Genomic DNA, 11,734 nt, shown 5'->3' on the forward strand with positions numbered 1-11,734 from the left:
AAAGACAGAGGGAGAGGAGGAAATGTGGGGAAGGAGGAGGACAGACAGAAAATGAATTACTTTTGATTACAAGATTAAACACATGCATTACCTTAGTTCCACAGATGTACACAGCTTTGTCGGTATGTACATACAAGGCAACAACACACTCAATTAGAGGGATGATGATGAGGGTCTTTTCACAGGGCACGACTTTCCTTTTCTGGATTAGATGCTGGAGGTGTAGACGGTGAACGTGGACGGTAAATTCTGCGGGCAATGCTGGAGGTAAGTGAACTTTGTGAGAGTGAGGTGAAAACCTCAGCTGAGCTTTAGCTCTGCACTCCATGAACCGGATTATAAAACCAAAAGCAGGCCCACAATCTCGGGTCGGTCGTCTGGTTTCCAGCGTTACGTTTGAGAAGGAAAGATCAACTTCTGGACTGCCGTGAAAGTCGGTCAGTGTCCTCCAGTGAGTTCGGTGATCCCCTGACTTCTCCGCTTGCTCCAGGGCAACGTTTCACTTATCCAGAGACATATCTGAACGTCCAAATGATGCGATGGCAATTTGTGTACAGAGTTTATTAGCAACTAGGAAGTAAATAGGATTGTTAGCAATCAAGGATCAAACCGCTGCTGCAGTCACTGTTAGTCTTGTTAAGGCAACAACACGCTGAACGAGGGGGATGATGATGGTGATGATGATGATGATGATGAGGGTCTTTTCACAGGGCATGACTTTCCTTTTTTGGATTAGATGCTGGAAGTAGACGCTGTACGTAGACAGTAAAAACTTATGTTCATTCCAATTTAGACCATTAATAAAGCAAAAAATAAATCTACTGTTGTATATTTAAAATATACTTACATTTTCAATAGTATATTTCAAACTTTCTGCAAATATATGAAAGGTGTACTGTAGTATATTTTAAAAAATATATTTCAAAAATATATACTTTAAGTAATATTTCTGTGTAATTACTCAAATCTACTTTCAAATATATTATTTGTAAATTTTAAAATGTATGCTCTAAATTAGCATTGAAAAAATGTATTCAAAGCATATTTGATAGATACAAATTTTAAATAAACCACATCTTTTTATATTTGAAGTACTATTTGAGAAGTGTACTTTCTGAAAATATATTTTAAAAAAGCATACAAAAGTCACGCTTTCACCTATTTTAATAATTGCACTTTTAACACACTTTACAAATAATTGTACTGTGTTGTAATCGGAGCTTCTCTGTAATCTTTTTTTTGGTAGCCAGTCCTAACATGTTGTCATATGGCGGTTACTGCCGATAACGCCGTCCCTGTGCAGAAACACCTAACGGCCCCCTGAAGTGAACAAGATGCGCTCCGTCAGCACTTTAGTGTTGTTTACACTGTTAGCACCGTTAGCTTCTAGCCATCAGCTCAGCCGTCGCCATTTAGGAGCGACGTGGAGGCAATCCCTCCATTATAGATATTCTAATTTAGCACCTTTTAATCATAAATATGATTTTTTTTAAAAATCCTTTTTAAGCTGTAGCACTAATGTGAAGCTGCCTGGATCAGAAGGCTGGCAGACGCCCTGCAGCTCGGTTGAATCAGTCGCGATGCACAACATAGAAATGCCATCAACAACAATCCTGCGTGACCCCACAACATCAGTTCTGAGATGATGAAAGGCAGAATAGTTGTGATAGTTGTGTGCACAAAAGGCTGCAGTGAAATGTTAATACCAAAACCACCAGGCTACTCTCAGAATTGCTTCGTATGTGACGGATGAGCCTGTCAAAACTCACATTTATGTCTTGAAATATAAGTGTCAGGGAAGCGTGTGTGTGTGTGTGTGTGTGTTGTGTGGGAGTGGCCGTTTATCCGCAACTGCTCATCTCCTGACAGGTCACATTTTTCCCCTCAGACCCCCGTTTCATCGCCGCGTTCAGACAGATCACACGATCCGGGCTCGTCTGTTACAAAACACCCTCAAACGAGCGACAAGGAACCCGGCGCTGATTACATCCGATTGGCAGCACTCTGGCCACATCTGCGACATTCGCCAAGTCTGTGGAAAGTTCATGTAATTGCGCTGCACTCAGTACACCCAAGAGACGCTCTCCATAGGGTCCTTCGGAGGGCGCGAAGAGGTACTGAATGTGGGGTTTAGCTAAGAGCTGGAATAGGAGGTAATTGCCGCGGTCAGGCAGGAAGATGAAGGAAGAGACAGAGAGCGAGAAAGAACACGGGGATCAAAGAGAAGCTGCGAATCGAGTTCTGACTAATCATTTCACAAGAACAGTGTACTTAATGTTGATAGTCTGAGAGATGTGCTGTATTTATCAAAGTCTCCGCACCCTATGTGAGCCCCCACCGCATTGGTTTGTGTCACTCGGTTCATCTAATTAGGTCCCGCTCGATACCTTGCGAGCGTGGACTCGGAAAAGGTCCTTTGGAGCGGGCCAAGAGGTACGGAGAGCGGGGGGGAGGTCCGCAGCAGGAGGGCCAATGGAGATAAAGGTAGGAAGACTGTTGCTACGAGAAAGAAACTGAGCAAGGAGGCACAGGAATATATAGAACTCGTCTTCGCACAGAGTACGCTGCTATTTACTAGTTTGCTTTTACGAAACAATTGTTAAGCAGTTTTGAATATAAATATATCACAAAACACTTCATGCCTGGCTGAAGCGGTGGATCCACTTGATTCAGAGTTATTTAGGTTTTTGTTCGGCCTCATTGTCCCAATTCTTCTTCTGTGAACTCAACGTTACTCAATCAGCAGCCAAGACAGTGAAGAATAAAAAAGGACGGGGCGATGACCGAAACAATATCATAGATGAACGGGACCAAAATGCGTTTCCTCCAGAGGATGGTTGGTCTGAAGGAGCTCTGAAATCCATAAAAAAGCTCGCAGAAGAGCAGCTGCTCTTTCAGCTTGTAAAGGTGTCCGGGCCTTTGATCAGGATGCTTCCTGGAGGAATTCCAGCTGCATCCAACTGGGATTAGAAGCCAGGGCCGACCCAGAAGACCCAGGAGGGATTACATATTCGATCCGACCTGGGAAAGTGTCAGGATCCCCCAAGGAGAGCTGGAGACTGTGCGTGCGGGTTACCTCGCTCGGCATGCTCAAACTGCCCAGAGCAGCAGCCGAGCCTCGACAGGCGGATGAATGGATGGTTAGAAAACACAGTTAAAAAAATGTCAGTCACGAGACTAAACTGCATTTGTTTTTGTCACCAATATAATGTAATTCCGTTCCTCTCGGTAGACCAGAGGCTTCACAAGTCACTGTTGAACGTCCAACGTGGATCAAAGATATGTGACTGTTTGAGTTGTGGAAGATACATTCATACTCATGGTCATGTTGTATCTATTTTTCACACACACAGTTCCTGTTACTCACATTGCACATCTCGATTCACAAATAGACCACGGGTGCAGAAAGGTAAGCGGCTTTTTCTTCTGCGTCGCGGCTGGAACGCGACGCGGTGGCATTTGAGTTGAGACTTTAAAACAAATGTGTGAAAGTGGCTGCGGGGGATGAGGTGGGGGGGGGAGGGGGGTGGACCACCTACTTCCTGCTCCCGTGATTGCAAGCATGACCTGAAAATGGACTTTCAAGTCCTTTGGAGGGAGCCAAGAGGTGTGAAGATGGAGGTGTCGAGAGGAAGAAGACAAAACAGAATCTAACGTCGCGACCGGAAGAAGAAGAAAAATGAAGAATCGAAGATAATATTCAGACATCCTGTTGGTATGAATATGATGCTGAACGAACCGCCCACCCAAAGCCTGTCCTGCTCGAGATTCCTGCCCATAAAAAGGAATATTTTTTTTCCCTAGCTTCCTATGGTGGGAATTGTTGGGTGATGAATATCATAAAAGAGTACAATCTTGACCTGCTCGAGATGAAAAGTGCCCTGAGATAAGTTTCCTTATATTTCGTTGCCGAGTAAAATCAAACTGACTGACATCTTGTGTTTCATATTGAACTGTGGTCTCATGTGAGGTCACGTTGCATTTGTTGACTTGCAGTCTAATTGCGCTCGACTCTCTGCGAGGGTGCATACGGCGGGGGAGGAGGGGGGGGGGGTAACTCCTCAGGGTCCTTCAGAGAAAACCAGGAGATTCTGAGTGTGTCGGAAAGTGGAGCTGCTTCAGATGGAGGTAAAGAAAGACAAGGAGGGTAAAGAGATTCAGCAAAGAGCTGCAAAGCATATAATTGCCTCGACCGGACAGGAAGATGAAGATGGAGGGTAAAGGGCCTGAGAGAGTGGAAGGAAGACAGGTCACGCAGCACGTGAGATTGTTGAGAGAATTTGTACTAGTACAAAATGTACAGAAGGATGTGTTGTGTGTTTTTCCATGTCCCTTTGCACTGCATGTAAGCCCCTGTGCATTTGTTGATGTCACAAGCGTCATCTAATTAAGTTCCACTCGATATATCCTGCAAGTGGCGGACTCCATGGGAGAGGAGGCCAAGTGGGATGAGAGGAGGAAGGGGGTTCTTGCTTCCGAAAAGGCTGGGAAGCATATAATTGCCTCGGGCCAGACAGAGAGGAGGAGAGAGAGAGAGACAGAAAAAGGACAGGGAGGGGAGATAAAGAAGAAGAAGAAGTAGAAATTAAGGAACGAGAGGTCCAGTGTATTTACTAAACCTGGAGGATGAAGTGATTCTGATCGCGGGAGAGGAGGGAGATAGAGATACAGATGGGAAGGGAAGACGGAAAGAGGGAAGAAAAGAGGAAAAGCAAAGTCAAAGACAATAGGAGCCAGACGAAAAGCCAGCGAGCCAGTTCCATTACCGGGCCGCCTCCAACACGAGGGGAGGCCGGGCCGGAACAAATGGACTGTAATTGCACACAATCTGTCTTCAGAGCTCAATCACTTTGCCCTGCGGGGACCATTGGTGAAACACTTCTTCTCACACTAATCTAATAACCTTCTCCCTCACCTCCTTCACCTTCCTCCCCGCGGAGATGTTACCTTTCACCTTCAACAGCACCGGCGTTGCCCCGGCGGAGAAGTAAAGCGGCGTTAAAGCCACCGCCGGTCGGTCGCCGCTCAGCGGCCGCGCGATGAATCTCGCATATTTCTGTAGGCGGTATCGATCCCAGCGTGGAGCCGCTTGCTGACTCTGGAGTTCACCTCTTGCAGGGCTTCTTCTTAAAGAATGTGGTCGCTGTAATTGTAGGTTTTGTTTAGTTATTAACCCGATGTGTACTACTGAATGTGTACACACAATTTATTCAGCTTTAGCGTTGTTATAATTGGTCCTCCGGCCGACGCGGAGAGATCACCTGAATACTGCATCGTCTGAAAGCCGCGTGTTTGTACACACAGAGCCAGTACTGTTGCGTTATACCAGTGGTTCTCAAGCTGTGGGGTGCAACCCTCTAGTGGGGCGCAGAGGTATTACAGGTGGGGTGCGGAGGGAGATGCCGATTCTTGAAAAAAAGAAAAATCTTTTTTTCTTTTTTTTACGAATCCTTTATTAATCCAACAGTGGGTGAATTATTCTCTGCATTTTACCCATCATCCTTAGTAATTAAGGAGATTTGTGCTGCTGTCAAGCTCTGGGGCTTCAGTGTCTTGCTCAAGGACACTTCAACATGAAACTATGGGGAGAAAACAGGGATCCAACCGGCTTCCATGGTCATCTTTTTGCCAAATATGAGGGTTTTTTTGCACATATATAACTTTATTTGCATTGTTTTAAAGTGATTGCACATTTTGTTAGTTTTTGTCAGATGGAGTAATCTGGTTTACTTAAAAGGGATTTCAATTTTCTTTAATCTATTAATTAAAAAAACACGGATGAAGAAGTCTCAAAAAGTTGGACCATTTTCTTCCAATGTTGTTGGGGCCCCAACATTTTGCTTCCTCCAAAGCGGGGCGTGACAGAAAAAGGACCAAAAAACCCCCCAAAAAGGGTTCGACTAACTGGGAGAGTGGGAAGCACCAGTGCCACCAGTGCAAAGTTGTTCTGCCTCTTCTAACTCCACAGGGAAGTTGTCAGGAAATCGCCTCCTACACCTTATTTTTCCAAACCGACATTTAAATATTTTTGCTTTTCAGGTGTTATGTGTTGGCTTGTTGTTTTTTTTTTGTATTTTATTATGCATGTTATTGCTTTTTTTCATTTATTAATGCTTTATTGTCTGCCTGGGACTTCGCCACTCTTTAATGTCACTTTCATTATTATTGTCTGGCTGCAGATCAAATATTTCATGAGAATAAGACGACACCGGAAATAATGACACTTCTACAGCGATCGCTGGTGTTTAATGGAATTCGTTACGGAAAGGAACTTATTTTAAGTTTTAATGTGTTTCAAGACTTCTCCACAGATGTTGACATTTTTTAGTGCAGCAATAAATTGTGTTCCTTTAGGTTGGTGCATTTTAAACAGGTAGCTTTAATGGTTTATTTTTAAAAACCCTCATCTATAAATTGAAAATTGGCTTTAAAATAGCTTTTTTTGGGACGTATTTAATTAATTCTCATTCTAGTTGTGTAGTACTTTGCAAACTAAATGAATCTGTCTTAACATGGCATTTAGCCTTCTATCAAATCCTAAAAGCGTCTCAAATGTATTGAGACGTTAACTGAATTGTGACAAAACAATCTGCATTAATATTTAAAAAAAAACCTGCATTAACACATTGCCTGAAGGAGAACACGAGATTTGTGGAATTTTATCTGCAGCATCAATTTTGCAAAATGGGGACCTCGTTATCTTTTTGACTTCGAATTGAATTAAATTTCCTCAGCGGTGTTAATATCTTTTATAAAGTGTAATATAATCAGCTTTCTGTGCAGATTAATGTTGCCCTTGAACTTGACCGTGTGTGTGTGTACGTCTAATTTTTACGTGCACGCCTGTGAGTAGGACACATGCACAGTACAGTGTGGTCCGTGTGTCTCCGTCTTTGTCTGTCTGGGTTTTTTCCTCCCCGTTCATGTCTTTTCCTGTCGTCCACCGGGGGAAAAGGTCTGAGGAGCGTCTCCTTTGCACGGAGCCGAGGTACCGGGGATATTAGGAGCAGTGAACCAGCGAGGGCCGCTCATGCGCGCCGACTACAGAGGCCAACATACATCGCGCTCCAGTAACAACGTTAGTTCCCCCGATCTTGTGAAAATCCCTTGATCTTGTTTTCTTTGAAGCATTGAAAAGATCCGTCTCTTTGGTCCAGGACCAAAGCAGTCTCTCAGAGTCAAATATGCAGCATTAGTGCTTTGGGAGGCTATGTGGGTATAGTGAGCTGAGGTATATACGTGTATTTACTTATATATAAGTCAATTGAAAATGTGGCGTATTGCCTACTAAGAACACTGCCATGTCTTCTGCAACTGTCAATTTTGGGTTTCAACAGCTCAATTAAAAAATATCGACCAAACTGTCATCGATTTATGGCCTCGCACATGTTTGGAGCATATTGAGCGATTTGAAAATGGATTCATACACGTGGTTCAACATTATTATGGAACTTATCCTGAGAGTTTTGTATTGCCGGACAAGCTATTTGGGATTTTGCGATCGATTAGTGGTATGTCACGCCCATTTTTTAAAAATGTGTACCACCTCATTGGTTGATTTGAATGAAACATTCAGGGTATGTACATCCTTAAACAGTTGAAGAGTTGGTACGATTGATGTGCTGAACTGTGCCCTTTTTAAAGTTCAAAATGCAATGAACTATCAACAAGCTTGATGCAATATTTGGTAAGCTTGTTGCATTAAAGCTCCACAGAAAAATATATGAAGGTGAATAACCTGATCAGGTGGACTTTAGTGATTTTTGAGGCTTTTTGAAGAGTGAATGAGATGAACGTGTGTACCAAGTTTCTTTAACAAGTTTCTTATGAATCATTGACCTTTATTTAGAGGTCAACATGTCAAGTGTGGTCATATTTGTTGAGCTGCATTTGCAAACAGTTTCCAATCAAGTTTCTCCAGCTGTTCCTGGTTCTTAGTCTCTGCACTAGCTTACACCTCGACAAAGAAGTAAGACATTGAATCTCTGGCGACAAGATACCTGGAGTATTCATTCAAGCTTCATTGGGAGGACTGGATGAAGCATATTTGCTTGGTTGTGTAATATTTGGTGCCGGGTCCTTCCTCTGGCTGCTAGCCGGCTAACATCACCAACAACACTGCTAGCAGTGAGTGGAACCAAAGAAAAGTACTGTAAAGTCACAGCCAGCCTCCCCGCGGCTGTTCAAACCCTCTGTTGATGCCCGCTTCTACTTTCTCATTTACTCTAGTTTCATTTTCGTCTCTTAGTGGGAATATAGCCGCATCGAGACCCTCGCTAGCTTCACCCTAGGCTCGTCTGGGACGGGTCTACGGTGTCCAATACAATTACGAGACCAAAAGTGGTGAAATACTGGAGGCCTGCACGGCCTTTAGCTTCACTTCTCGGCTGTTTTCAGAGCTTCAGTTGAATTGTAGTGATGAGCCGACACCCACATGCAGGAGCACACTCTAAAGCAACTCAATAATATGAAAACACATTGTTTCTAACGAGACAATAGTCTTTTTAAGAAACGTTCGCTTTTCAGCCGACACTAACGACGACATTGTTTATTAAAACTGCAGGCCTGTGTTGCTGCTCCACTTTCCTCGTCTTCATCATGCTAAGGACCGCGCTGCAGCTGACGCTCATCACAGCGTATGCTAATTTTGGAGCGCTTATTAATGTTTTACTATACACCGCTGTGCTGTGGATTCCTTTTCAGCAATATTCATGAGGATAACCTCCCCCCCCCCTCCAACTCCCTCTCAGACACACCAAAAAAAACAAACGCCCGCGCTACATATACATAACAATTGTGACTCTTGTTGCGTCTCCGAGTAAGCGCTCATTATTGAGGGGAACAGATTTCTCTTCATCCCCAAGTAGTTTCGCATCAATTTGTAAAAAATGTCTCTTTTCCTCCCTGAAGGTGGGTGTGCGGATGAATCACGGTCGCGGCGCACGTCTCAGATGGAACGCTGATTAGAAACACTAATCTGCAATAAGGAATAGTCGCGCGTCTGTGTAAGCGATCGGAGGAGCGAAGCAGAGTTGCTGTTATCGGTACAAATGAATAGAGGGGCAGCCATTGTTTCTGCTCTTACTGGTTGGATTGTACTCATTAGGATTCAGAGAGCGGCTGAGTACAGATGCCTGAGCACGCTGTGTGAAGATTGAAGACTCCTAACTGTCAAATTAAGTCCTGCTAAATACCATTTGGGTTTTTTGCTTTGCCGGCGTACAAGTGTTTCCAAATAGTAATGCATTGCTGCAGCTCCACTATTAGACAGAGGCAGAATGGGCTTAGCTCTTAGTAGCCTAAAACAGCTTCTTTGGCAATATATTTGGTGTATAAGAAGTGTTTTAAGAAATGATCACCCACATTTGTCCAACGGAAACACACTACAACACACACACAGACACACACACACACACATTGGACTGGAAGTTCAATTTGTTTCCTGGTAAACTGCAAGCAGGCAACACAGCTTACCAGCTGGAAGGAAATCAAAGAGATGTGGAAAAAAAAAGACGGACAAGAGAGAAGTTAAAGGATAAAGTGGTAGAGACGGAGAGCAAGATGAAGAGGAAGAGGCCCGATGAGGATGAGGTTGCCCCTGAGAATCTTAAAGTTCACCCGGCTCCCTCCTCCCATCCGTCGCAGCGCGCGACCTTTCTCCTGTTGTGTCCGGCGCTGCCCACCGGTCATGTCGAAGCACACAGGCAAGTGGAGCCTAACAAACCTTTTCCATTACCGTAATGACCTTCATGACTGAACACCTCGGGAGCAGCAGTCGGTACAGGACCGCTTGCGCAGCACAGCACCATTAACCGCCCTCCCTCGGGTCGGCCGAGATCAGATCAGCGAGAGAAGAAGCTGCAGCAGCAGTGGAGCCCGCCATCGATCACGGGCGCTAGTACCACAACCAGGAATCCAATTCAGCCCGGGTTTCCACTCAACCGAAATCGGACCGGCGAAGTGGTGGCGTGGGATCAACAGTTTTGACTCATTCAGTTTACTTTGTATAACCCAAAATCACAAATACAAAATAGCCTCGGAGGGCAATCTGTGCACGTAAGACATCACATCGGATCAGAAAACCCTTTCACACAGGGAAAAAGGGAAGGAAGCTTAGGAAGAGCAACAGAGGAGGATCCCTCTCCCCGGATGGACAGAACATAGATGCTACAGTGCTAACCGTCGTACGTTACTTTGACGTTACAATCTGCAACCGCCACCAAAACCGATCTTAAGACACACTGGGGTAAAAACAAAAACAACCAATGGCCAACGCTGCACAGCTTCCAGTTCATCGGACCGTGTGTTAGCCACATGGGAGAGCTGCATGTTGGGTAACAACATGTAACTCTCCACCAGAGATAGTCATTACTAGATGCGCCCCTTTTATCAAACAAGCAACTGTCCAAGTTTGCAAATCACTGGCGTGACTTAAAATCGTTGCCAAGCGATCTCTGCACGGCTTCCTGCTCAGACGCGTCCGACTCATGCCCGGCTCTACGGCTCGGCTGCCAAATGTCGGAACCCCCCCCCCCCCACCCACCCACCTCCCACATCAGATAACACAACGTAATTTGCACCTTTTTCTTTGAACTTGGAAACTAAAGCGGTGCATTACATAAAGCTTTGGTGAGAGCAGGCAGCCTCCATCTCCAGGGCCTCGCCGACTGCTCTCAGAGCCTCGGTCAGCCAACCCCCCCCCCCCCACACACACACACACACACACACACCCCTTCCTCAATGTGCTGTTGCTGTTGAACCAACGGACTCACATCAAGATGCTCCGAGAGATGTTTTTCTCCCTCTGCTGCTTTCCTCACGTCCCATTTTCTCGGCCCTCCTCCCTCTCCCACTTCATTTCTATCTCTTTTTCCTCTCCTCCCTTGATCTTTTTGCCACTCTCATCCTCTTGTATTTCTCTCTCTCCACGACTTTTCTCTCTCATTCGTCCCGCCTCGCTCTCATTCCTCCAACTCTCCAGAACACTTACATTGCAATACACTCACCGTCTCGCACGCTCCGAGGGGAGGTGTTCAACTGGTACATTATGTCTCTGGAGTATTTCTCAGACTAATGGAAAACACTCAAAATGCCTTAGCATTCCATCATTCTACTGGTAAAAGAGAGACTCTTAGTCCACATATTGCCCCCGTAAGGGAAAGTTTCTACCAACAAGCTGCAGCAGCCAGTAGTTTTTCCAAGACTGTGAGCACTTTTTCAAGTTTATTTTCTGGTGTGGCTTTTTCTTCCGTGGGCCTTTTCGCATACTGAGAGCAGATTAACGAGAAGAAAACGAGATTGCCTCAAATTACTTAGAGGCAAATTCTGTGTGTGTGTGTGTGTGCGTGTGTGTGTGCGCGCTCTAAACAATTTTGTAACTATAACTCAACAGGAACTCTGGTTCTTCGTCATCATTCTCTTTTGTCCTCTTCTTCCCCCCATTTTGTTCCCAATGTGCAGTCAGAGATCTTGGCGCGTGCAATCCTGATGCTCGTTGAAAGCATTCTTAAATGGCCTTAAAATGAACATGTTTTGCTGCTTCAAAAATCTTCCTCGGGTCTGAACGCACTTTTTTTGTTTTGTTTTGTATGTCTGGACACTTACCGTCGGATGAAGATCTGACTCCACTAATATTATGAGTAGGCTTTCAGACTCCTTCAGCACTGGCGCAGCGGTCTGGACGCGTGGGTGACCCTTGCAGCAGAGACCATGAAATGACACACGTAATGGAGGC

The sequence above is a fragment of the Clinocottus analis genome, unplaced genomic scaffold (assembly GCF_023055335.1).
Source record: "Clinocottus analis isolate CAN_PGR_092001 unplaced genomic scaffold, fCliAna1.0.p SCAF_17, whole genome shotgun sequence".
Classification (NCBI taxonomy): domain Eukaryota; kingdom Metazoa; phylum Chordata; class Actinopteri; order Perciformes; family Cottidae; genus Clinocottus; species Clinocottus analis.